This window comes from Orcinus orca, chromosome 19, assembly GCF_937001465.1.
Source record: "Orcinus orca chromosome 19, mOrcOrc1.1, whole genome shotgun sequence".
In the NCBI taxonomy this organism is placed as follows: Eukaryota; Metazoa; Chordata; class Mammalia; order Artiodactyla; family Delphinidae; genus Orcinus; species Orcinus orca.
In genome coordinates, this window is record NC_064577.1 from 13132711 (window position 1) to 13155976 (window position 23266).

Below are 23266 nucleotides of genomic sequence, written 5' to 3' on the forward strand. Positions count from 1 at the left end.
GTGTCTGTCTCTTTCAAACACACACACACTCACAAACACACACACTTATACTTCTCGTCACCTTTATCCTGCGCTACTTTCTCCTTTCTTCCCCCCACAATGCTTATATCCTTCTGACATACTATGGGGTTGGCCAAAAAGTTTGTTTGGTTTTTTCTGTAAGATATTACGAAAAACCCAAACGAACTTCTTGGCCAGCCCAATATTTGATTTAGTTATCTATTGTGTTTATTAACTATCTTCGCATCCTGCCACTTGCTCTGTTCTAAGGCACTTGTTAATTTACATAAGGGCAGGAATCCTTGTCTCTTGTTCACAGGGAGCCTGGCATATAGTAGGTGCTCATTAAATATGGTGAAGAAAAAGAATGCAAGGCCTCCTTTCTAACTCCTGGCCTTTTAAGACCCAAGGTCTCATCTCATGTGTGCAGGTGTTAAAAACTCAAGGCCAAAGCCATTAAGGCCTGTCTCCAGGTCTGATAGCCAGTCTTCCTTTCCCCTTATCTCTCTCCTCCTTCCCTTCCCTCCTTACTCACAAACACCCCATGGTTCCTCCAGCACTTGGGAATTTCCTTTTATTGCTTGTGAGATATACCATGCATTACATATTCTTAAAAATTATTTTCATCTAGTATTTCTGCAGTGGTCGGGCGTCTGCATTAGCTCAGTATACCTTGTTGCCAGAACTCAAAGTCCTATCTTTTAATCTTCGTCCACCTGGAATTAATTGTGACATACGGTGTGAGGTAAGGATCCCTTTTTTTCCAGCAAACATTTAGCCAGTTATTCAATGACAGTTGCTGAAAAAAAAATTATTCTCAGCCATTTGAGATGCCATATTATTAAATGCTTAAGTATTATATAAACTTGGATCTATTTTCTAGATTTCCCATTTTGTTTCACTGATCTCTTTTCCTTCCACTGCCTATCTGTTTGGATAGTGCGTTTCATTTCTGGTGGGCTCAGCATTTACTCATTTATTCTTTTTCATTTGTTCCTTTTGGTTATTCTCGTTGCTATTCTTATGTATTTACGTATGTATGCATGCATGTATAGGCTTTAGATGAGTTTATCAAGTTTCAGTACAGACACCATTGCTAATTTGGTGGCACTGTAGTTAAAATGAAGTTGGTGATAGTTGATAACTTTTTTTTTTTTTTTTGGTCACACCGCATGGCATGCAGGATTTTAGTTCCCTGACCAGGGATCGAACCCGTGCCCCCTGCAGTGCAAGCACGGAGTCTTAACCACTGGACCACTGGGGAAGTCCCTGCATTTTAAAAATTGTGACTGTAATCAACATGACTGTTGTACTTAATGATTTCGTTATTTAAATGTCTCCATTAGGGTTGTTAGGATGCCAAAAGGGTAGGATGTTAAGTCTAAATAAAATCATAGATTGACTCTCTGCTGGATAAATTTTTAAAACAGTATTAGTTGAAATTCAATAAATTGCACATATTTAAGGAATGTAGTTTGGAAAGTTTGACATATGTATTTACCTATGAAACCATAACCACAATCAAGATAAAGAACGTATCCACCAGCCTCAAGTGTTTCCTAATGCTCCTGGGTAATTCCTTGCATACCTTCTGCTGTTTCCGTCACTGTGCTTTCTATCATTTTATATTAGTTTGCTTTTTCTAGAGTTTTATATAAATGGACTAATACGGTATGTATTTTTTTTTGTCTGGTTTTCCTCAGTTTTCAGGATTATTTTGAGACTTATCCATGATGTTACGTACCTCAATAGTTCACTCCTTTTTTCTGCTGGATAGTAGTCCATTGTATGGAAATACCAAAACTCATCTATTCATCTGCTGATAGACATTGGGTTGTTTGCAGTTTTTGGCTTTTACAGGGAAATTAGCAGCTGTGAACATTCTTGTACACATTTTTGCACGGACATATGCTTTCATCTCTCTTGAGTAAGTCCCTAGGAGCAGAATGACTGTGTGATATGGTAATGGATGTTTAACTTTTTTTTTTTTTTTTGCGTTACGCGGGCCTCTCACTGTTGTGGCCTCTCCCGTTGCGGAGCACAGGCTCCGGACGCGCAGGCTCAGCGGCCATGGCTCACGGGCCCAGCCGCTCTGCAGCATGTGGGATCTTCCCGGACCGGGGCACGAACCCGTGTCCCCTGCATCGGCAGGCGGACTCTCAACCACTGCGCACCAGGGAAGCCCCTTTTTGTTGTTTTAAATCAAGAATATGTGGAGTGCTCGCTTCGGCAGCACATATACTAAAATTGGAACGGTACAGAGAAGATTAGCATGGCCCCTGCGCAAGAATGACACGCAAATTCGTGAAGCGTTCCATATTTTTAAAGGAATTTTAATTTTTATTAAAAAAAAAAATATGTGGAATGTTAACCCTTTAGATATCAATCAAAATGATCATATAATATTTCTCCTTCATTATATTAAATAATGAATTACATTTATTGTTTTATAAAATTTTTAATAGCTTTATTGAAATATAATTTACATACTATACAAGTCACCCATTTAACGCATACAATTCAGTGGTTTTTAGTGTGTTTATAAAGTGGTGCAACCATCACTAAAATTAATCCCAGAGCATTTTTGTCATCACCAGAAGAAACCTTGTACCCATAGCAGTCACTTTCCATTCCCTCCCTCTTACCACTGTCCCAGCCCTAAGCGACCACTAATCTACTTTTGATCTCTGTGGATTTGTCTGTTCTGTACATTTCATATAAATGGAATCATACAATATGTGGCCTTTTGTGACTGACTGATTTCAGCTAGCATGTTTTCATGGTTCATCCATGTTATAGCATGTGTCAGTACTTCATTCCTTTTTATGGCTGAATAATATTTCAGTGTATAGACATGTCACATTTTATTTATTCATTCTTCAGTTAGTGGACATTTGGATTGTTTCCACCTTTTGGCTACTAGGAATAATGCTCCTACGAACATTGATGTACAGGTTTTTGTATGAACATGCGTTTTCATTTCTCTTATGTATGTACGTAGGAGTGGAAATGCTGGGTCATATGGTAACTCTATATTTAACTTTTGAAGGAACTGCCAGACTGTTTACCAAAGCAGCTATTCCATTTTACATTCTTACCTGTAATGTATGAAGATTCCAATTTCCCCACACCCTCATCTATACTTATACTCTTTCTTTTTGATGATAGCTGTTCTTGTGAGTGTGAGGTGCTATCTCATTGTGGTTTTGTGATTTTCTAAATTGGAACTATTCTAGCATTCGTGGAATAAAGTTTATTTGGTTATATATTATTCTTTGCTAATATTTTATTTTTGATTTTTGTATCTGTTCAAAAGTGTAATTTGTCTGAACTTTTTTCTCCGTATATTGCCTTTTGTATCAGGGCTGTTCTGACCTCATAAAATGAAGTGAGAAGTTTCTATTCTCTTCCATGCTGTGGTATCATTTAAGTAGCGTGAGAAATAACTGTTCCTTGAAGATTTGCTAGAATTAGCCCATCTGGGCCCTGTGCCATTTTTGGAAAGAGTTATTTGATAACCATTTCAGTTTCTTCCATGCTTATGTTTATTCAGGAATTTTTCAACTGCTTTCTGAGTCAAATCTGGTAATTTATTTTCCAAGAAAATGATGATTTACCCAGATTTTCATTTTTTAAGCATAGTTGTATATAGTAATCACTAAAAATGTTTTTTAAAACTTTCATATATGGCTATGTCACCGTTCTAATTTCTAACAATGAAATATTCTCACTCTCTCTTTGCCTAGATTTCTTTGTTTGACATTTTTGAAAATGATGATAATAATATCTGATAATATCCGTTGAACACTCACTGTGTGCCAGGCCCTGTGCTGAGTACTTTGTATGCACTGTCTAATGTTCAGAATCTTGACAACTTTGTGAGTTGAGTACTGTTATTCACATTTACAGGTGGTTAAGAAGTTCAGACATTTAACGTGCCTGATGTCACACAGTTACAAAGCCCAGAGTTGTAATTCAAACAGGATCTCTCTATTCTCAGTCAGAGCTCTTATATGCTATTTTAGTCTGCCACTTACTTATTAATTTTTTTTTTTTTTTTGTGGTACGCGGGCCTCTCACTGTTGTGGCCTCTCCCGTTGCGGAGCACAGGCTCCGGATGCGCAGGCTCAGCGGCCACGGCTCATGGGCCCAGCCGCTCTGCGGCATGTGGGATCCTCCCGGACCGGGGCACGAACCCGTGTCTCCTGCATCGGCAGGCGGACTCTCAACCACTGCGCCACCAGGGAAGCCCTAATGGTTTTTTAAAATTGTTTCTAATTCCTGTTTTATCTTTATTAATTTCTTATTTAGGCTTTTGTGGTCCTACTAATATTTTTAGTTGAATGCTCAGTTCAACTATACAACAATTTAGGCAATGACTTTTCATTTCTATAGTAGCTTTGACCACTTACCCTTGGTTTTGATTTGTACTGCTCTCATTGTCACTATTTTTCCAGTGACTGTGTCATTGTAGTTGTGATACTCTTTTTGTTTCTGGAGTTATTTATGAATTGGCTTTTCATTTCCAGGGTATTAAGTCCTCAGAATATATATTTTGTTATTAATGTCCAATTTCATTTTATTGCAACGAATACAATTTTTGTTTTGTTTCATTTTTAAATAATCTCATGTGTGTACCTGAGGTCCCTTCTGTTGCTGTTCCATGGGAACTGGAAGAGAACTCTGTTTTTAGGGTACAGAGTTCAATATATTTATTAAAATCCATCTTACTGATTATATTCTTCAGATACTCTGTATCCTTGTTTTATTTTTGCCTACTTGGAGCAAAAAGCCAGTATTAGTGGGAGACTGACATACCACCCTAAGCGTTTAACAAATTAAGTGACAAAGTCATCCAACCTTTTAAAAATTAAGAGGTGGGCGAAGCCATATAAGGCTTTGAACACAAAGTAAAAGCAGGGGTCACAAAATAGTGTCTGAAATGTAGAGTTCTGAGCAGAATGCATTAGTAAGGTAAAGCTGGTTGCTTTATACTGATACCAGAAAAACTGCACCATATCATTGAACTTGAATGGAAATCACCTGGGCCTTGGTTTCGGTGGTGAAAAGAGATGATTTTTCAGCAGATGATTCCTAGTCTCCTCCAGCACTCTCATTCCATGAGGACGGTTTGGGGTTCCCTCCTAAGTGGTGTCAGGAAGGGAATTAACCGGGAGTTAATGACTAGAAGCAAAGAATAGAACAGGATGATTCCTAGTTGAGACTGGAGCAGTTTGAGCTGACAGCTGGGGCTGGGTTTATTGCTTTGGCTTATTCCTGTCTTTACAGGAGCATCTGCCTCATTGCCTCTTGGCCTGGCAAAGGAGATGTGCTAAAATAGAAATCAGTCTGCAAGGACAAGATGGTGAGGCCACAAGGACTCCCTGACATGGGGTGCCACCTCCTGTAATGAAATATGACCCTGATGGCTGGGTTTGGCTCTGGAATATGCCCCCTTCCCCCACCCCCGGGAGCTCTCAGCTCTCGCAAAGAGCATTTCCATAGACAGCTACCTGCAGGAAACGGGCAGGTTACCCAGCTCCATGCCTGCCTCTGTGTCCCCTCATCCTCTAGCCAAGAGATGATTAATTCATTGAACAAAGAGGGGAAGGTGAGGAGAGGCATGTGTTCCACAGGATACCAGGACCATGAGAAAGGCTGAAAATTAATGAGTTAAGTATCTAATTTAAGAAGTTAGGGAAAAATGAACAGAATAAGCCAGAACAAAGTGGGGGTGGGGAGGAGATTAAAAACAAGAGCAGAAGTCAATGAACTAGAAAACAGATATTCAACAGAGAGAACCAAAGCCAAAAGTTGGTTGTTTGGGAAGACTCATAAAATAAACAAATATCTGGAAAGATTGGTAGAGGGAAAAAAGAGAGAAGGCACAAATAAACAACATTAGGAATGAAAAAGAGGCATAACTAGAGATCTGGCAGAGACAAAACAAATAAGGTAATACTATGAACAACTTTATGCTAATACATTTTAAAAGTGTAACCTCTAGCATCTTGATCCAAACCCTTGGAGCATTTCTCATAGAATTGTAACTAGACGACCTGCATCACAGTCTTCTATGGAACCAAATCAAAAACAGAAAAAATAGACTTCATCAGAATTTGAAAGTTGTGCTTCGAAGGACACCATCAGGAAAATGAAAAGACAGCCCACAGTATGGGAGAAAATATTTGCCAATCAACTATCTGAAAGGGTCCAGAATGTATAAAGAGTATCATATATAAAGAAATCTTAGAACTCAACAACAAAAAGGCAAAATAAATTTAAAAACAGGCAAAGCACTTGAATAGCTATTTCTCCAAAGAAGATATATATACACATGGCCAATAAGCACATGAAAAGATGTCAGCATCATTGGCCATCAGAGAAATATAAATCAGGACCACTTCACACCCACTTGGGTGGCTAGAATCAAAAGAATAATAACAAGTGTTGAAAAGAATGTGAAGAAATTGGAACTCTCATGCATACACTGCTGGTGGGAATGTAAAGTGATATAGCTGCATTAGAAAATAGTTCCTGAAAAGGTTAAACATATGAGTTACCATACAACCCAGCAATTCCACTCCTAGATATATACTCAAGAGAAATAAAAATACGGATCCACACAAAAGACTGTACACAGATGTTCATAGCAGCATTATTCATAATAGCCAAAAAGTGGAAACAACCCAAATATCTATCAACTGATGAATGGATAAAGTTTGGTGTACCCATACAAAGCAATATTACTCAGCCATGTGAAGGAATGGAGTACTGATACATGCTTAAACATGGATATACCTTGAAAACGTCATGATAATTGAAAGCCAGTCATAGAAGACCACATACTGTATGATTCTCCTTATATGAAATGTCCAGGATAAGCAAATCCATATAGGAAGCAGATTAGTGGTTGCCAGAGATTGAAGGGAGGGGTGAGTGGGGAGTTAAATGGGTGTGGGGTTCTTGTTGGGGTGATGAAAATGTTCTAGAATTAGATAATGGTGATGTACAACCTTGTGAATTGTACACTTTGAAAGGGTAAATTGTATGGTATGGGAATGATATTTTTATTAAAAAAAAACTTGTGTGGAGTGGGAAATGTTTATTAAAGTGTGTATTTCCAAGCATTTCCCTGGATTAATGAAGTCACATCTCTGGGTGTAGGGTCTAGAAATCTGCAGTACTTTAGATGCAACCAGTGCACAGAGAGGTTTAAGAATCACTGTCCGCTTTTACTTTTAGTAGAATTCCCATTAATAAATGTAAAAAAGAGTGATGGAAATAGAAAATCACTCCTTGGGAAAAAAAATCCCTGTAATAGTCATAGAGAATCCCGATGTCTGCTACAGTTACTGAGTGAAAGTATGTTGAGACATAGAAAATTTACATAGTGTCAAAGTATCTCTCCACAATCTTAAAAGGAAAAATAGTAACGTTATAGTGAAGAAATCGGGCAGACATCACTTTAACCAAGTTATCAGAACTAAGAGAACCAATAGTGGGACAGACTGACATCATGTGTCACCCAATACACACTGAGAGGGAAACAACATTGCTTCCATGGGATCTTGCTAAAAATATGTAACCTGAATTTCATCCTGAAGAAACATCAAATAATCCTGAACAATAGCCATTCTACAACGTAACTGGCCAGTACTCTTCAAGAGTATCAAGGTCATTAAGGACAGAGCAAAACTGGAGGACTGGCATATGCTGGAGGAGAAAAAGAAGACAGGAGACCTAAATGCAGTGTCCGATGCTGGATCAGATCCATCCTGGACCAGAAAAGGACATTAGTGGGGCAGTTGGTTAAGTTTGAATAAAGTTTATAGATTAGATTTCAGTTTCCTGGTTTTGATCATTATGGGATGGGTATGTAAGAAATTAACATTTGGGGGAGCCGGGTAACGGGGAGCTCAGTGGCCACGGCTCACGGGCCCAGCCACTCCGCGGCATGTGGGATCTTCCCCGACCGGGGCACGAACCCGTGTCCCCTGCATCGGCAGGTGGACTCTCAACCACTGTGCCACCAGGGAAGCCCTGTTTTACAACTTTTTTGTAAGTCTAGAATTAATTCAAATTGAGAAATTAACAAGAAACCACCATCCTGGAGTGTCATGATTCTCAGTTTGAAAGCCATTGGTGTAGCAGGAAGAGTTCTGGCTTTGGAATCAGACAGGCCCCAGCTGAATACCCTTACCATCACCTGCCATCTAGATCTTGAGCCTCTCAGTGTCAGCCTGTCATCTGAGAAATGGGATTAATCACGTCCATGCCCTAGGATTGTTGGAGGGTTCAATGAAAGGATGTAAGCAAAATACTAAGTACAGCCCCAGCCTGTATCAGCTGCTCAGGAAATGCCAGCCCTCCCCCCACGGTTCAGAGTGATTCTCCCACTCAGTCAGCCTCAAGTCCTTCTCTGGACTTGGAGCGAGAGAATCGTTCCTCTGGGCTGGGCTGTTTGGCCGGGCAGGGCGTCTAAGCACCCTGGCCGGGCACCTGAGAAAAGGTGCATCACGGGAGGAGGCTGGGGGTTCGACTAAGGGTGAGATGGGGAAGGAGTCGGCCTGGGGAGCTTTCTCACAGGCTCCCCTTGGCAGGCTGCTTAAAGTTACAACCAACTTCAAACACAAAGGGTTTTCAGACACAAAGGAAGGCTCAACCTGGCCAGTGCCAGGCCTGGCTTGGCATTCGAATTCAGAAATCCAAGTCCTCAGAGCTCACAGACAGGCCAGACCATCCCAGTAGCTCTGCCCCCACTCCAGGAATGCCAAGAACCTTCCAGAGAGCTCCCCTCCCAGGCCTGCTCCCATCATTGACCCCCCGGTCCAAATTAATTAGAGTAAAGTAAGAGCTGGTTCCCTGCAGGCGTTTATTCTGCTGACAGCTGAGACCTGGCCACAGGCCCAAAGGTGGTGCCCCTTCCACCTGCCTCCGTCTCTGACTCTCCCCACTTTGCAGCACGTGGGTGGGTTGTGCTGGCATGGTTTTCTTAATGGCTTATTTTAAAATAAAACAAAGCAGGTCGTGTTAGTCTCCCATTGGGTCGGGAACTTTAGGTAGTTTTTCAGTCCCTGTTTTTACATAGAATCCTCCGTGGTCTGTCACTTGGGTCCCCTACAGGTGAGCTAGAGTTAAAGGCACCATCAGAGAACATTGGAAGGACTGAGGACATTTGAAATGTGCTCTCCCTGTGACCTGGCAATTCCACCTCTCTATGCCCACCCTAGAGAAACACACAGGGGCGCAGAAAGGTACCTGCAAGTGTTTGTCCCAGATTTATCTAGATCTGCATCTCTACCTGTCTCTCATATCTATCTATCATCTATCCATCTATCTATCATTATCTCTATCTTTATTATTTTAATCTCTATATATCTATTGTATATATCTAATCTATATCTATTTCTTTCTTTCTTTCTTTCTTCCTTCCTTCCTTCCCTCCCTCCCTCCCTTCCTTTCTTTATGTCTGTTTCTACGTACACACAAAGAGAGAGACAGAGAGAGAGAACACAGCCTGCATGTCTATCAGTAAGGAAATGGCTAAATAAACTGGTCTGTTCACACCCTAGAATGTAATGCTGTGGGTGAAATCATAAATGTATGCATGCGCCCAGGGACAGGACTGCATAATATACGGTATGATACCACTTAGGTATCAAAACAAGATCCTGCCTCATCCACCTCTGAAGTGTGGGTACCTCCTCCTCTGTCTAGCCCTGTCATAGCTCTGGCGCTTTTAGAATAGCACTGGTTTCAGGAAATTTGTGACTTAATTGAGTTTGTTGTTATTATGTGGATTATTAATTTAATTTATTAAATTAATGAAGAACCAGGCCCGGAGGTGATTCTTTCTCGGTGCTGAACTGGACAATGTCATTGGCGAACTGCAGCCTGTGGGCCTGTTGCCTGTTTTGTAAATAAATTCTCATTGGAACACAGCTACGCCCATTGGTTACAAGTTATCTGTGGCTGCTTTCGGGACAACGGCAGAGTTGAGTAGTTGCAGCAGAGACCCTGCAGCCCGCCAAGCCTCAAATAGTTATTATCTGGCCCTTTCACAGAGAAAGTTTGTTGAACCTTATCCTAAACCCTTATCCCAGACCACCCCATTTCTTCCACGACCTGGGGGATATTGAAAGGAATTGGCCCTTCCCGCTGCTGCTGTATAACTCAGTGGGGTTTGGAAGAGCTGTTTGTAGAAGCCTAGACTAATGGATACTTTATTATGAATTAATCATTACGAAAGTCACTGCATCCCCTCGCCTCTCCAGCACACACAGCCCTGCAGCAACGCCTTATCCAGTGTAGGTCCTCAGTGGGCATTAGCTATAGGACTTCTGAAATGCACTGTTTCCTGGGTAGCCCCTTGAAGCAGACTCGATCCCTCCCCCAAGGACAGGCCTTTAGCTGTTATCTTTGTGTCCTCAGGGCCCAGCAGGATGCTGGCACATTGCAGGTGCTTAATAAATTTATAGTGGATAAATTATCAATGAAAAGTGTTAAAAAAATAATCATCTTCAGTCTCTTGCCCCTGGGGTGGCCTATTCTGAGTGCGTTCAGCAGAAATTAAGGAAATCTGTTCCCCTAAATGAAATGACCAAGCAAATGGCTCACAGGGCTAGTGCTTCCTGGGTAAAAAAAGAAGCGTTTTGCCTCCTCTCCCCGGGGGGCAGATGAAGGCGGAAGCAGGCCCGTCTTGCCATGAATGCCTTGCCCCCCCCCCCCCCAGGTCCAGGACACACAGGCTATCATGTTCTTCAAGGCTGCGGCCGTGCTTTCTCCAGGGACCTGTGGTCACCTGCTTGTTTTAGCAGGAATCCCCGTCAGGCACCTGACATCCTGATGTTTTAGGCCGGATACAGAAAATGTGAGGCTGCCATGAGAAAGGGGAACCCCACTGGATGGGAGCTGAGGGACTGACCACGAACGAGCCTCTCTCCCCGAGAAGCTAGCCACTGGGGTAGCCTTTGCAGAAGGGTGTTTGTCCGATTCTCAGGCTACTTTCAGAACAATGGGCCATGCGGAGTGACATCCCTGATGAGCTGACATGTCAACTTCGGGAGGAGTCACTTACTCAGACATCTCTGGAGCCTGGAGACACTGCTACGTGTGCCTCCCGCCCAGGTCTGTCCCACCTGCCTCGCGGGGACGTGGCTTCTGCTTTCTCTTGGAACGGGGACGGAGGGCGCAGTAAGGGGGCGGCGAGAGAAGGATTAATCCCCTCACCCCCGTTTGTTCTATAATGAGGATATTCATCTTGCCTTGGCGGGGCGGGGTGGGGGGGTCTTTCATTGGGATGAAAAAGTTTCCCTGTGCAGTATTTATCAAAAGAAAGCGGAGGAGAGAGAAATTCTTCGGAACTAGAGTGGGAGAAGGAGAATACACGCTGCATATCTGAAATGAGAGCACCAGCAGGGTTTGGGAAGGGAGGAGGGAGATTCTGTCAAGTGGCTGGGGGTTCGGGGGCTGTGTTTCAGCCCGAGTGGCAGGCCCGGCCCCGAGGCAGCAGCTCACGGCCCCCCTTCCCCGGGGACCACCTCCAGCCGGGCAGCACACAAGAGCTTTGGGATGCTAATAGCCCTTTAGGAATGCTAAATGGAGCATTTCGGTCTCCACGAAGGGGCAAAATGAGCGGAGAAAGAAATTTTAGTTTTGAAGTTTCCTTGGGGGAGGACCAGTGAGGGTTTAAATGGACAGCGTACAAGTTTGATCTGTGCTGTGAAAAAGGAGGAATCAAGGGCACATGTCCTCTTGGCAGCATCTCGGTTGGGTTAAGCGAGTACCAACGCGGATCAGCAGAGGCTGGAGCCGAGTTTGCTGGGTATCAGGGACCCCCTCCCCTACCCCTAGCGCAGGGCAGCGGGTTGAGCTGAGGACCACTGGGTGGGTGCCCGCCTGATCTGAGGCCCTTCTCCCTGCCTCGCTGCATTCATGCAGGCAGCCACCCATGCATGCACGTGTTCATTCTGCCCATTCCCTCACTTATTCATTTTCCCATTCACTCATCTGCTCCTTCATTCATTGGCCAATGATTAGTTGCTGAACGCTGTGTCCAGGTATAACAGGGAAGAGCTAAATCGGACTCCACGAGGGATCTGTTTCTTTGACTTTAACCTTTGCTTCTCATTGCTTTTGTTATTGAAATCATACATAATGGCCGGGAACCCTGCCCCTCTGCTGTACCGCTCTGACCCTGCCCACCTGTGGATGGCTGCAAGAAAGAAGAAACTAACACTTACTCTCACCGAGGCTGGTCATTCCAGGAGATGTTTTGCAAGACTGATGGCCCTTCTACTTTACTTCCTCACCGCCTCTCCCTCTCTAACTCTGTAAAAGAAACTGGCGTCCAGACCCTGATAAGATGGTTTTTTGGAGACAGTAGTCTGCCATCTTCTTGGGTCTGCCGGCTTTCCGAATAAACTCGTCTTCCTTGCCTCAACAGCTCGTCTCCGATTCATTGGCCTGTCGTGCGGCAGACAGAACGAGCTTGGACTCGGTAACACAGGCGGTTCTGAAGGCTGCAAAAACCACAGTGGACAAGCAGGGTCTCTGCTCTCGTGAAGTGAATGGTCTATGGGAGAGGCAGACGGCAAAGAAGTAAATGATGGGAGATCATGGCAGGGAGTGCGTGCAGGGCGGTGCCTGGGGAGGCCTCCAGAGCAGGAACGTTTGAGCTGAGACCTGAGTAAGAGGAGGCAGCCTTGCGGAGATTGGCGGTAAGAGCATTCCACGTGAAGAGAGAATTCGGGCAGGAACTTGCCATGTTTGAGGAGCAGAGAAAAGACCAGCGGGAAGGAAGGGGGTGGGGTGGGAGCGGAAGGCAGGAGAGCCGCCATCAGGTGGGCTTTGTGGTCAGAAGCCTGGAGTTTATTCTGAGGGCTGTGGGAAGCTCTTGGAGGGTTTCAGGTAGCTGCTGGGGGAGGAGGAGGGCAAAGGAGAAGCAGGGAAGGGACCTGGGCTGGACAGTCCGATGGCTCTGAACCAGGGGCTGCTCAGCCTGAGGTGGAGGGTGGAGGGGGGCAAGTGATGCCGGGGCCGGCGTGGGGCACCATCGCTCGTGGCTCGGGGCACCATCTAGAGGAGGAGTGAGGCCATTAGCTCAGCTCATCGGGAACATGCTCTTGATCACGGAGTTTGAGACAGGCGAGCACTTAACCCAGCTTGCCTAGGCTCTGCCCAGAGTCCAGAAATAGGATTCCCACCCCGTGAGAAGCAGCCGCTGGGGCCAGAGCCCCCAGGGAAGACTTGGTAGGAGCAGTTATCAAGCATTGATGGAGGGAACCCTTTTGCTGAAAGTGAAGGGCAGGGTGATCCCACCTGCAGATCCAGCCCGAAGCCCCGTCCAACTCTCTCTTCACACCTCAGCCCCTGTTTCTATCAGACACCCCCTGCCCTACAGGGCACCCGCATGGGCCAGTAGGGAGGGGCTCAGGGCGCTTCGTGGAGCCTCAGAATGTAACTTGGACACGTTCTCTTCATTGGCCTTTCATCAGTTTCAGTGTGGGGCACCTGGGAGAAAGAAAATGCTCAGCTGCACTTCCCTGGCGGTCCAGTGGTTAAAACTCTGCTTCAGATGCAGAGGCCCCGGGTTCAATCCGTGGTTGGGGAACTAGGATCCCACATGCTGTGTGGCGTGGCCAAAAAAAAAAAAAAAAAACACAGCTCTCTGAGATGTGGGAATACTCGGAACACCTCTGCTCTTGGCCAGATGGTTGTTAAGGAGTTAGCCTGGTCCTGGTGCCCTGGGACCCTCTCTGAGGTCAGTGAGGATGCTTTGACCCTTTGGGTCACTCGTGACATCAGGAAAGCACGCTTCAGGCAAGTGAGGAGCATGGAGGCTAGATGGGAGGCCGGGAGAGCTCGCAGCAGGAAGGCTGGGGTCCAGGAGATGGGCCAGGCTGGCCTGGGTCAGCGGCAGAAGGGCTGGGAAGGAAGACATGTGGTCTTTTGAAGAGGAACTGCTAGGATTTGGGGCCAGTCCAGTATCAAGGATGGAGAAGCTGGCAAGACAGTCCAGAGAACTGGGACAGAGCAGGGTTCTTGCTGCGGCCACGGCCACTCGGCCGTCAAGCAAAGACCCTCTGAGATATGATAGGTTTTGCCTTCTTTCCACACCTGCTTTTGGCCGTGCCAAGCGGCCTGTGGGATCTCAGTTCCCTGACTAGGGATTGAACCCAGGCCCTCGGCAGTGAAATGGCAGAGTCCTAACCACTGGACCTACCAGGGAATTTCCCAGGATTCTTTCTTCATACAAAATCTCATGTGGAAACACAGTGTGGAAACCGTGTAAAAGTTGAGCTGCTCTGGTTGAAGGAGGTGTTGGTGAAGGGGGGGCTGGGGTGTATCATCCTCATTTCCCCTCCCCCCCATTCCCCCCTCCCAAAGGACCAAAGGACATGTAGGGCCCTGGGGGGTATAGTTTGTAAAGAGAGGCCCGCCCGGGAGCAACTTATACAACCGTTTAATTTCGACCTCGCTGAATTTACTGCGTAAACAGGCCCTGGGGTATGTTGGCTGAAATCATTTCGGCACTCGATCCTCGATTTGACGTGTGACTGGTTTGGTTGCGCACAGATCCCTGGCGACCCTCGAGTCTGTTTCCTAGTGATTTCCCAGGGGTATCACTGTCTTGCTTGCTCTTTGCTTTTCTTGTCGGGGTAGGATCTGCTTTCCAGGGACAGTAGTGTGACCTGTCCGCCTCTTTCTGGGTGACCCGTTTTCACTCTGCTTAACACATCTCCCTTCATCTCCCCGCCTTCATTGATTTCTTGGGTATTTTCCATTCCAGAATGCTTGGCCTGCTGTTCCTTCCTTGTTTTTACAGTTCACCTGCTGATTGCAGTTTACAAAACATCTCCACGAAGCCATCAGGTGGACAGGCAGGCTCACGACCAACTTGCCATGATGAGGTTTGAGAGGACCCATGTAGGAAAATTTTCTGGAAAATTACACACGGCCCCTTTAAGTGCAACACTTTTAATTTCATCTTAATCATTTTGAATAACAGTCTTTCTGAAATGCATCTTATATTCATCTGCCTTCTTGGACAGAGCCCCCCAAACATAATCTAGCTTTTCCTAATGACTCAGGTCATCTGCACAGATGTTGTTTATTGCTTTATGTTGAATGCAGTGTACGGAAGCGTGTTGGACCCTAAAAGGTCCTGGATGGCCAAGTCTTTTATGTGTGTATGTATGTACGTATGGCTGCGTCGGGTCTTCGTTGCTGCGCGTTCTCTAGTTGAGAGCGGGGGCTACTCTTCGTTGCAGTGCATAGGCCTCTCATTGCAGTGGCTTCTCTTGTTGCAGAGCACAGGCTCTAGGGCACACGGGCTTCAGTAGTTGCGGCACACGGGCTCAGTAGTTGTGGCTCACAGGCTCTAGAGTGCAGGCTCAGTAGTTGTGGCACATGGGCTTAGTTGCTCTGCAGCATGTGGGATCTTCCCAGACCGGGGCTCGAACTCGTGTCTCCTGCATTGGCAGGTGGATTCTTAACCACTGCGCCAGCAGGGAAGCCCTGGATGGCCAAGTCTTAAGAGTTAGCGTTGTATGTTAAAAGCCTCACTTTTCCGATCCATAAAATAGGTATATTTATACCTGACTTACAGGATTTTTGTGAGGATTAGAGCCCATATAGGATACTTGACCCATGGTAGGCACTCAAAAAAAAAAAAAGAAACGAAGCTTAAAAAAAAGAATAAAGAATGGCAAGAGGGACTTCCCTGGTGGCACAGTGGTTAAGAATCTGCCTGCCAATTCAGGGGACACCAGCTCGAGCCCTGGTCCGGGAAGATCCCACATACAGTGGAGCAACTAAGCCCTCGCACCACTACTGAGCCGGAGCTCTAGAGCCTGTGCTCTGCAACAAGAGAAGCCACTGCAATGAGAAGCCCGTGCACACAATAAGAGTAGCCCCCGCTTGCCACAAGTAGAGAAAGCCCGTGTGCAGCAACGAAGACCCAATGTAGCCAAAAATAAAATAAATAAATTTATTAAATAAAAAGAAACGAATGGCAAGAGATGCTAAGGAGGCTAGATGTCTTCCGTTGTGAAAACCAACTTACTGGTTTTCCATTTTACTGTGTTTGACCTGATTTTTTTTTTGAGCTCCAGGTATCAGGAACCCCAACCCAATCCCAAAGTGTTTGTCTTTTAGGAGTTGAGGGCAAGTGGATGTGAGACAGGTTGATGGTGTAGTGGCTTAAGAGCCCACACTTTGGAGTCTGACTCCCTGAGTTCTAGTCCTGGCCGTGTCACTTCCTGGATGTGTGGCTTTGAGCAGGTTTCTTAATTTCTCTGCGTCTCAGTTTACCCATCTGAAAAATGGGGATAATAATAGTACCTACCTGGCAGGGCTATTATGAGCATTAAATTTGGTAATACACATAAAGCAGTTATCAAAGCACTTGGCACATAGTAAGGCCTCTGTATCACCATTCATTGTAATGCCTAGCTACTGTGTGGTAATGCCTACCTACTATGTGGCAGGCCCAGGCCCCACTGGGTAGAATATGCTGTCTGAGGCATTGTTCCTGTCCGCAAATAACCCTGGGGGAAACGGAGCAGGTCCAGATTGAGGAACTCATGCAGATATCTCAAACGATAAACAGAATTACCATGCAACCCAGCAATTCCATTCCTAGGTCTGTACCCCAAAGAATTGAAAGCAGGGAATCAAACAGAATCTTATACACTGAAGTTTATAACATTATTCACAATAGCCAAAAAGGAGGAAACAACCCAAATGTCCATTAGTGGATAAATGGATAAACACAATGTGGTGTGTGTATATATATATATATATATATATATATATACACACACATACACAATGGAAAGTTATTCAACCACAAAAAAGAATGAAGTCTTGACACACGCTGTAATGTGGATTGAACCACAAACATTCTGCCAAGTGAAAGAAACCAGATACAAAAGGTCACATATTATATGATTACATTTATGAGAAATATCCATAGAGACAGAAGGCAGATTAGTGGTTGCCAGGGGCTGGAGGGAGGGAGGGTAAAATGGGAAGTGACTGCTTAATGGGTATGGGGTCTCCTTTGGGCGTGTTGAAAATGTTTGGAACTAGACAGAGGTGATGGTTGTGCAATATTGCTAACGTTCCAAATGCCACTGAATCGTATACTTTAAGTGGTTCGTTATATATTATATGAATTACACCTCAATTAAAAAAAGATTCATGCAGATGGGAGGACCCCAGAGGGTAAGTCCAAACCTCCAGGGCTGTGTGCCACTCAGTGAGTGTGTCTGTGAGCACTGAGGCCCAGGGAGGGGAGTGAGTGGCAGGGTGGCAGAATGACATTGGTCAGAGGAAACGGGACACACTGCACTCAGAGTGCACGTGTGTCAATGTGTATGTGTGTATTTATATAAAATACTAGCCATTCGGATTAGGATAGGATAGATAAGGAAAAACTATATTTTAATGCGGAAGATGTCAATTGAAAAAAATGCACAACCTAAAAGTTGAGAATTATGGGTTTTTTTCGGTGGACTGTCTAAGGATTTAAGCCCAGGAGACATCCTCTCAGACAGTTCTGAGTGACTAGTCCAAAGAGGTAAAGGAGGACTCAGGAATATATAGGAGTTTTTGCAAAAGAAACCCCAAACAAACTGGTAGTCTGAACATCAAAAGATAACTGCTAATTAAAGAAAAAACAGACACCTGAACTTAATGAATTTAGCACTTTTCTATGCACGGGAAGATGCAAGAGTCTGGGCTCATTGAAGTCATTCGTTTGATATTCACCTTAACCATCTAGGGCCAGTATTCTGTTTTTTTTTAAATTAATTAATTAATTAATTAATTAATTTTTGGCTGAGTTGGGTCTTTGTTGCTGTGCGCTGGCTTTCTCTAGTTGCGGCGAGCGGGGGCTACTCTTTGCTGTGGTGCGCGGGCTTCTCCTTGCGGTGGCTTTTCTTGTTGCGGAGCACAGGCTCTAGGCGCGTGGGCTTCAGTAGTTGCGGCACGTGGGCTCAGTTGTTGTGGCACACGGGCTTAGTTGCTCCGCAGCATGTGGGATCTTCCCGGACCAGGGCTCGAACCCACGTCCCCTGCATTGGCAGGCGGATTCTTAACCACTGTGCCACCAGGGAAGTCCCCACTATTCTGTTTTTCTCCAATCTGAATCCCCTCATGGTGCAGTCAGGATGGGGCGGGTGGCTGCAGTGCCTGATGGCTTGATGGCCGCAATATCCTTTGTTTACTGATATGGCAGGTAACATTCTCTGTCCACAGTTTGTTAACTGCCAAGTGAATGGTACCAGCAATGGGCTTTGGGACACGTGCCACCGACAACATAGGGTGTCACAGTGCTTTTTTTTTTTTTAAACTTGTCTACTCTTGGATACTTCTCAGTTTTGTTTTGTTTTTAATATTTATTTTTTTAGGCTGCACCGGCACGCGGGCTTCTTAGTTGTGGCATGCAGGCTCCTTAGTTGTGGCACGCATGCAGGATCTAGTTCCCCGACCAGGGATCGAACCCAGGCCCCCTGCATTGGGAGCATGGAGTCTTACCCACTGGACCACCAGGGAAGTCCCATCACAGTACTCTTTGCAGAACCCCGGGTTGCTCATGTGTTTTGTTGTCAGCTAGCCAGCCTTCAAGTGGGGAAGTGAGGAGCAGGCAACAAAGGTTTCAGAGAAAGTCATATTCAAAGCATAAAATGGAGAAAATTCATTTGCAACTAATTACTCTGCTGCATTTACCTTAACTGAGTCACCTTAGGTTGCTTTGCACTGAGGAAAGACACCCCCCCCCGCCCCGGGCCAACCAGGAGAGCCTCACGCTTCTCAGGGAAGTGGAGAAGGCCCGGGAGAAGCCCTGGGAAGGGCTCAGTCTGGTGACTGAGTTCCCTTTCCTCGAACATGGAAGACTTGAGCGGCAGTGGGAGAATGGGCTGTGGAAGGTGGCGGATTCTAGGCAGGTGAGTGCAGTGAATGGGGATGGCCCCAAGGGAAAAGGTGGAGCTGGCAGTTTCAGGAAACATCCAGTCAGTGAGAGAGTCCAGCTATAGCACCTAGCTGGGAGTGGGAGAGCAGTAGGGCTGAGAGCAGAGAGGTGGCACAGGCAAGATGGCGCAAGATGGAGGCCAGGTTAAGGAATGTGGGATTTACCTGGGCAAGTGGTTGCCACGTGTCAGCAGGCATCGGACTCACAGATGGCTGGAGCCCTCCCCGGGATTCTGTAGGTCTGGGGTGGGGCCTGAGAATTTGCATTTCTAACAAGCTCCCAGTTGATGCTGGTACTGCTGGTCTGGGTACCGCACTTAGAGAACCAATGACAGGCGGTGTGGAACCAGGACCCATTGTTAGTAGGGGATAAACTTGGGAACCACTGGTGACCACTGGGTATGGCTGTGAGAGCAGTTACTTGTTAAATCAGGTGGTTTTACTGCTCGATCAATCTCAAGTCTCAGTAGATCTTTAGCCCCCAGATGCTCAACCTGCTAATGAAAAAAATCTTCGAGGCCATTGTTATATTTTGACGACCACAGCCTTTCTTGGTATGAAGTTTCCCCAACTCCACATTAGGGGCTCTAGTCTCACAAGAGATTTTTATGTCCCTTCCAGGGCTGAAGAAGCAGTCTAGAAAAATGTTGTTTCTGTGCTTAAAGTGCTGAGACATTTGAACTCAGATCCTTTCCGGAAATGTCAGTGATTATTGGGTCAGAATGTTTCTCGAACTCTGGACACATTTTTAAGACCCCCACCCCCCATCCGATATCCTCCTACAGAAATACAGCTTCTCCAGGTGTGCATCGAACGCTTGCTTCTTTGCAGCCAGCCGAGTCTGTAGCTAAGGGAAAAAGCCGTCCTACCCTTGGTTTCGAAAGGTTTTGAAATGCTAATTCGCAGCCCTGAAATATTCTGACAGCCTTATTCAGGGCCATCAGGCACCTTGATTTCTTACAGTAGTATGAAAGGTAAATTGCTGCTACCCAGGAAGTCACCCTACTTTTCATGAGAAAGCTCAGGAAAATAGCACATAAAATTATGTGCAGGCATTACATTTCAGGTATCACGTGATGAGGATATCTGACACCCAGTGTATCCGTAGGTGTGACAGTGTCAGCTCATAGTAGAAATCTAATAGATTTGCCAGCGTTGCCTTTCTGTTAGAAAAAAGATACAGGGTTGTGACGAACATTTTCAGAATTTGTTCCACGTTCTATCTAAAATCCGAAAGCGCATCTTTTTGAACTACTTTTCTATTTCCACTGAGAAATTCTGTTCCAGAGATGAGGCTATCAGGGCCTTTTTTTTTTTTTTTTTTTTAAAGGAAAGACTCTAATTTTCATGCATCCTGCAGCCTTTTATAGATGTCATTAATGCCTTTTATAGATGTCATTAATGCCTTTTAAAGCTTTTTGATATTTTGCCACAAAAAGTACAAAATGGTGTTTCTGTATGGTCCAAGCTCAAAGGCGGGATTTAGTCCACAATCTAAAGGTTCCATGCTCTGCTGTGAAGGAAGTTAGCCTGTGTGTTTAGCGGAGTAAAGACTCTCTCTCTATTTTTTTTTTAATATTTATTTATTTATTTGGCCGCACTGGGTCTTAGTTGCGGCATGTGGGATCTAGTTCCCTGACCAGCGATCGAACCCGGGCCCCCGGCATTGGGAGTGTGGAGTCTTAGCCACTGGACCGCCAGGGAAGTCCCAAGAATCTCTTTTAGCCAAGACTGAAGGAGCCATTGTCATAGCCCAGTGCTCATGGGAACGAGAGAAATCCATCTGGTCACTTTGCCCAGGGGTTTCCAGTATGATTTAAGTATTGCTTTCAGTCATTAATGGGATGTAATACAGAGCATCGTAAGTTACAAGACCCCTCATTGGGCTGTTTCTTGTTCAGGATCTAGTGGGTAGTTGTGGTTTGTTGCTGCCCTTGGTTGAGTAGGAAAGAGGGGTTATGTTGTCTTGTAGGGATGTAGAAACCAAGTCATTGGGGAGGAAAATGAGTGTACTGAGTAAATAATCCTGTTTACCTTGCTGATTACAGTAATGGGTTAGGGCTGTTTGCATATAAATCCATGCATCCATCCATCCGTTTCCTGCCTAGCCGTCTCTCCTGGCTACTCCTCCTCTAACTGTCCTCCACGTCTAGGAGTTCACCCCAGAGTTCTCTCCTCTCTGTGTGCCACGCCTTCTCTCTATAGGTGACCTCCTCCTTTCTCTTGGCCTTACAGCAAGCCGTGTAAAGCCTCTGTTTCACCTCTCTGGCCTGGCTTCTCTTCCAAGCTTCAAACCCCACCAACCCCTTTTTCTCACCTCCACTTGGCTATCTGATAGGGACCTCAGGTCGCTCAGACTACATAGGAGAGTTATTCTCAGTTCTCAATTCCTGGGAATTCCCTGGTAGTCCAGTGGTTAGGACTTCGTGCTCTCACTGCCGAGGGCCCGGGTTCAATCCCTCGTTGGGGAACTAAGGTCCCATAAGCCACAAGGTACAGCAAAAAAAAAAAAAAGAAAAATCTCAATTCCTCTTTCTCTCTCACCCCACACCCTCCAATCAAGTCAGCACTGAGTCTGATCAGTACTTTCCAAAATATTTCTAAGCCGTCTATTTCATGTCGTCTCTCAGGCTACGCCCAAAGCCTCTTCCTTGTTCTCCTGCTTCCTCTCCTGCCCTGGTTCGATCCGTTTCTACAATTGCAGCAGGGAAAATGTGAACCCTCTGCTTTAACCCCTGAGTGGCCGCCGTGGCACTGCCATTCAGACCCCTTCCCTGCTGGTGTGATGCCAGCCTCCGTCTGCTTGTGCCTTCCCCTCACTGCAGCCAGGCTGGCCTCCCGTCTTTAGACTCGCTGAGCTCCAACCTGCCGTTTTCTCTCTCCCTTTGGCTGTTTTTTCTTATTCCTTGGATTTCAGCTCAGATGCCTTAGTAAGAGAGGCCTTCCCTGACCCCCACGCACCCAGATTGTCAGGGTGTCTCGTTTTCACCATCTGAAATTATCTCATTTTCATATTTGTTCATTTGATGCCTGTCTCCTGACACTAGACTGAAAGTGCTGTCAGGGCAGCCGCTGAGTCTACTTCGAGGTCTCTCTGTCCTCGTCCTGGGACCAGGCCTGGGTGCAGCGTGTGAGCTCAGTAAAAATCTGCGCTCACCGAAGGAAGGAAGATGTGCATGGCCACGAGCAGGACGCTGCGCTGGGCGCCTGCCAACCTGTGGATTGTGCCCAAGTGCTAGGGAAGTATGTGGGCATTTAAACACTTTATCATTTACTGCCAAGTTCCAACCAAGGTGTGAGAGCCTGATTTAAACAAATCATGACAATATACAAAGTTGACCATAAATGCACAAACTTCTCATTTATCATTTTGCTAATCCCAGCTTCTCTGCTCAGTTATCTACCTTTAGCCTCAGATTATGTACATTCGTCTGTGTCTGGAGAAAGGGAGAGAACATATATATACCTGCAGAGGAGTGCAGGACAACAGACACCTTAATGTGGAGGTATGCATGAGCCCTTAAAAACGGGTAGAGTGCCGTGAGATATTTTATTGTCTGATTAAGAAAATCGCTCGTTGTATTAAAGACCTCACAAGCTTGCACTGATGTTGGTTGCGTTCCGTGTGGCTCAAACAGAGGAAATGCAATAGCAGATATTCAGAATGGTTGAATCGAACCCATGCATCGTGTAAGGCAATAGTCTGGAGAATGGAGTGTTGGCAGGGCCGCAGGTGGACGTGGCAGTGACTCTTAGGGTTTTCATTATAATAAAGACGTTTGTTAGCGGAGTAAGGCACGTTCGAGTGAATCACATGCTGCGTGCATTCATTCACACACCCGCTGTGCACTGGCACACTGCCACCTGAGTTGCCTTCTTCTGAGATTCTGATTCTCCATCCCAGTCTTTTACAGAATCACGTCCAAAGTCTTTTGTGTGGAATTGGAAGCCCTTTCCAGTCTTTCCCAAATGCCCATCTTTCTAACTTCATTAACTACCTCCTGTGTCCCACTGGGCTTGTGCTGCACAGGCCCCCTTGGTCCTGGGTCTGGAGTTCTTCCAGGCGGCTCTGCCTGGCTATAGCCCCTCAACAGGAGAGATGCGGGAGGGGGAAGAACGTGATGTCCATGGCCCCTCAGCCAGGATGCTCCTGCCCAGGTGCTAGATGCTCCGGTGCAAACGCACTCACTTTCTTGCCTCCGTGGAGCTCAGATTATGTCTTCCAGCACAAAATCTTTTTTGTTTTTAACATTTTTACTGGAGTATAATTGCTTTACAATGTTGT

General features: G+C 45.5%; 1 protein-coding gene and 1 non-coding gene across 2 annotated transcripts in view; both read left to right on the forward strand.

Annotated features, from left to right (window-relative positions):
- NTN1 (netrin 1) overlaps window positions 1-23266 on the forward strand; it is a 185847-nt gene that overhangs the window by 15018 nt on the left and 147563 nt on the right. The window lies entirely within an intron of this gene.
- On the forward strand, window positions 2218-2324 carry LOC117200450 (U6 spliceosomal RNA). The gene has a single exon (XR_004482027.1). It is a non-coding gene; the product is annotated as a U6 spliceosomal RNA (small nuclear RNA).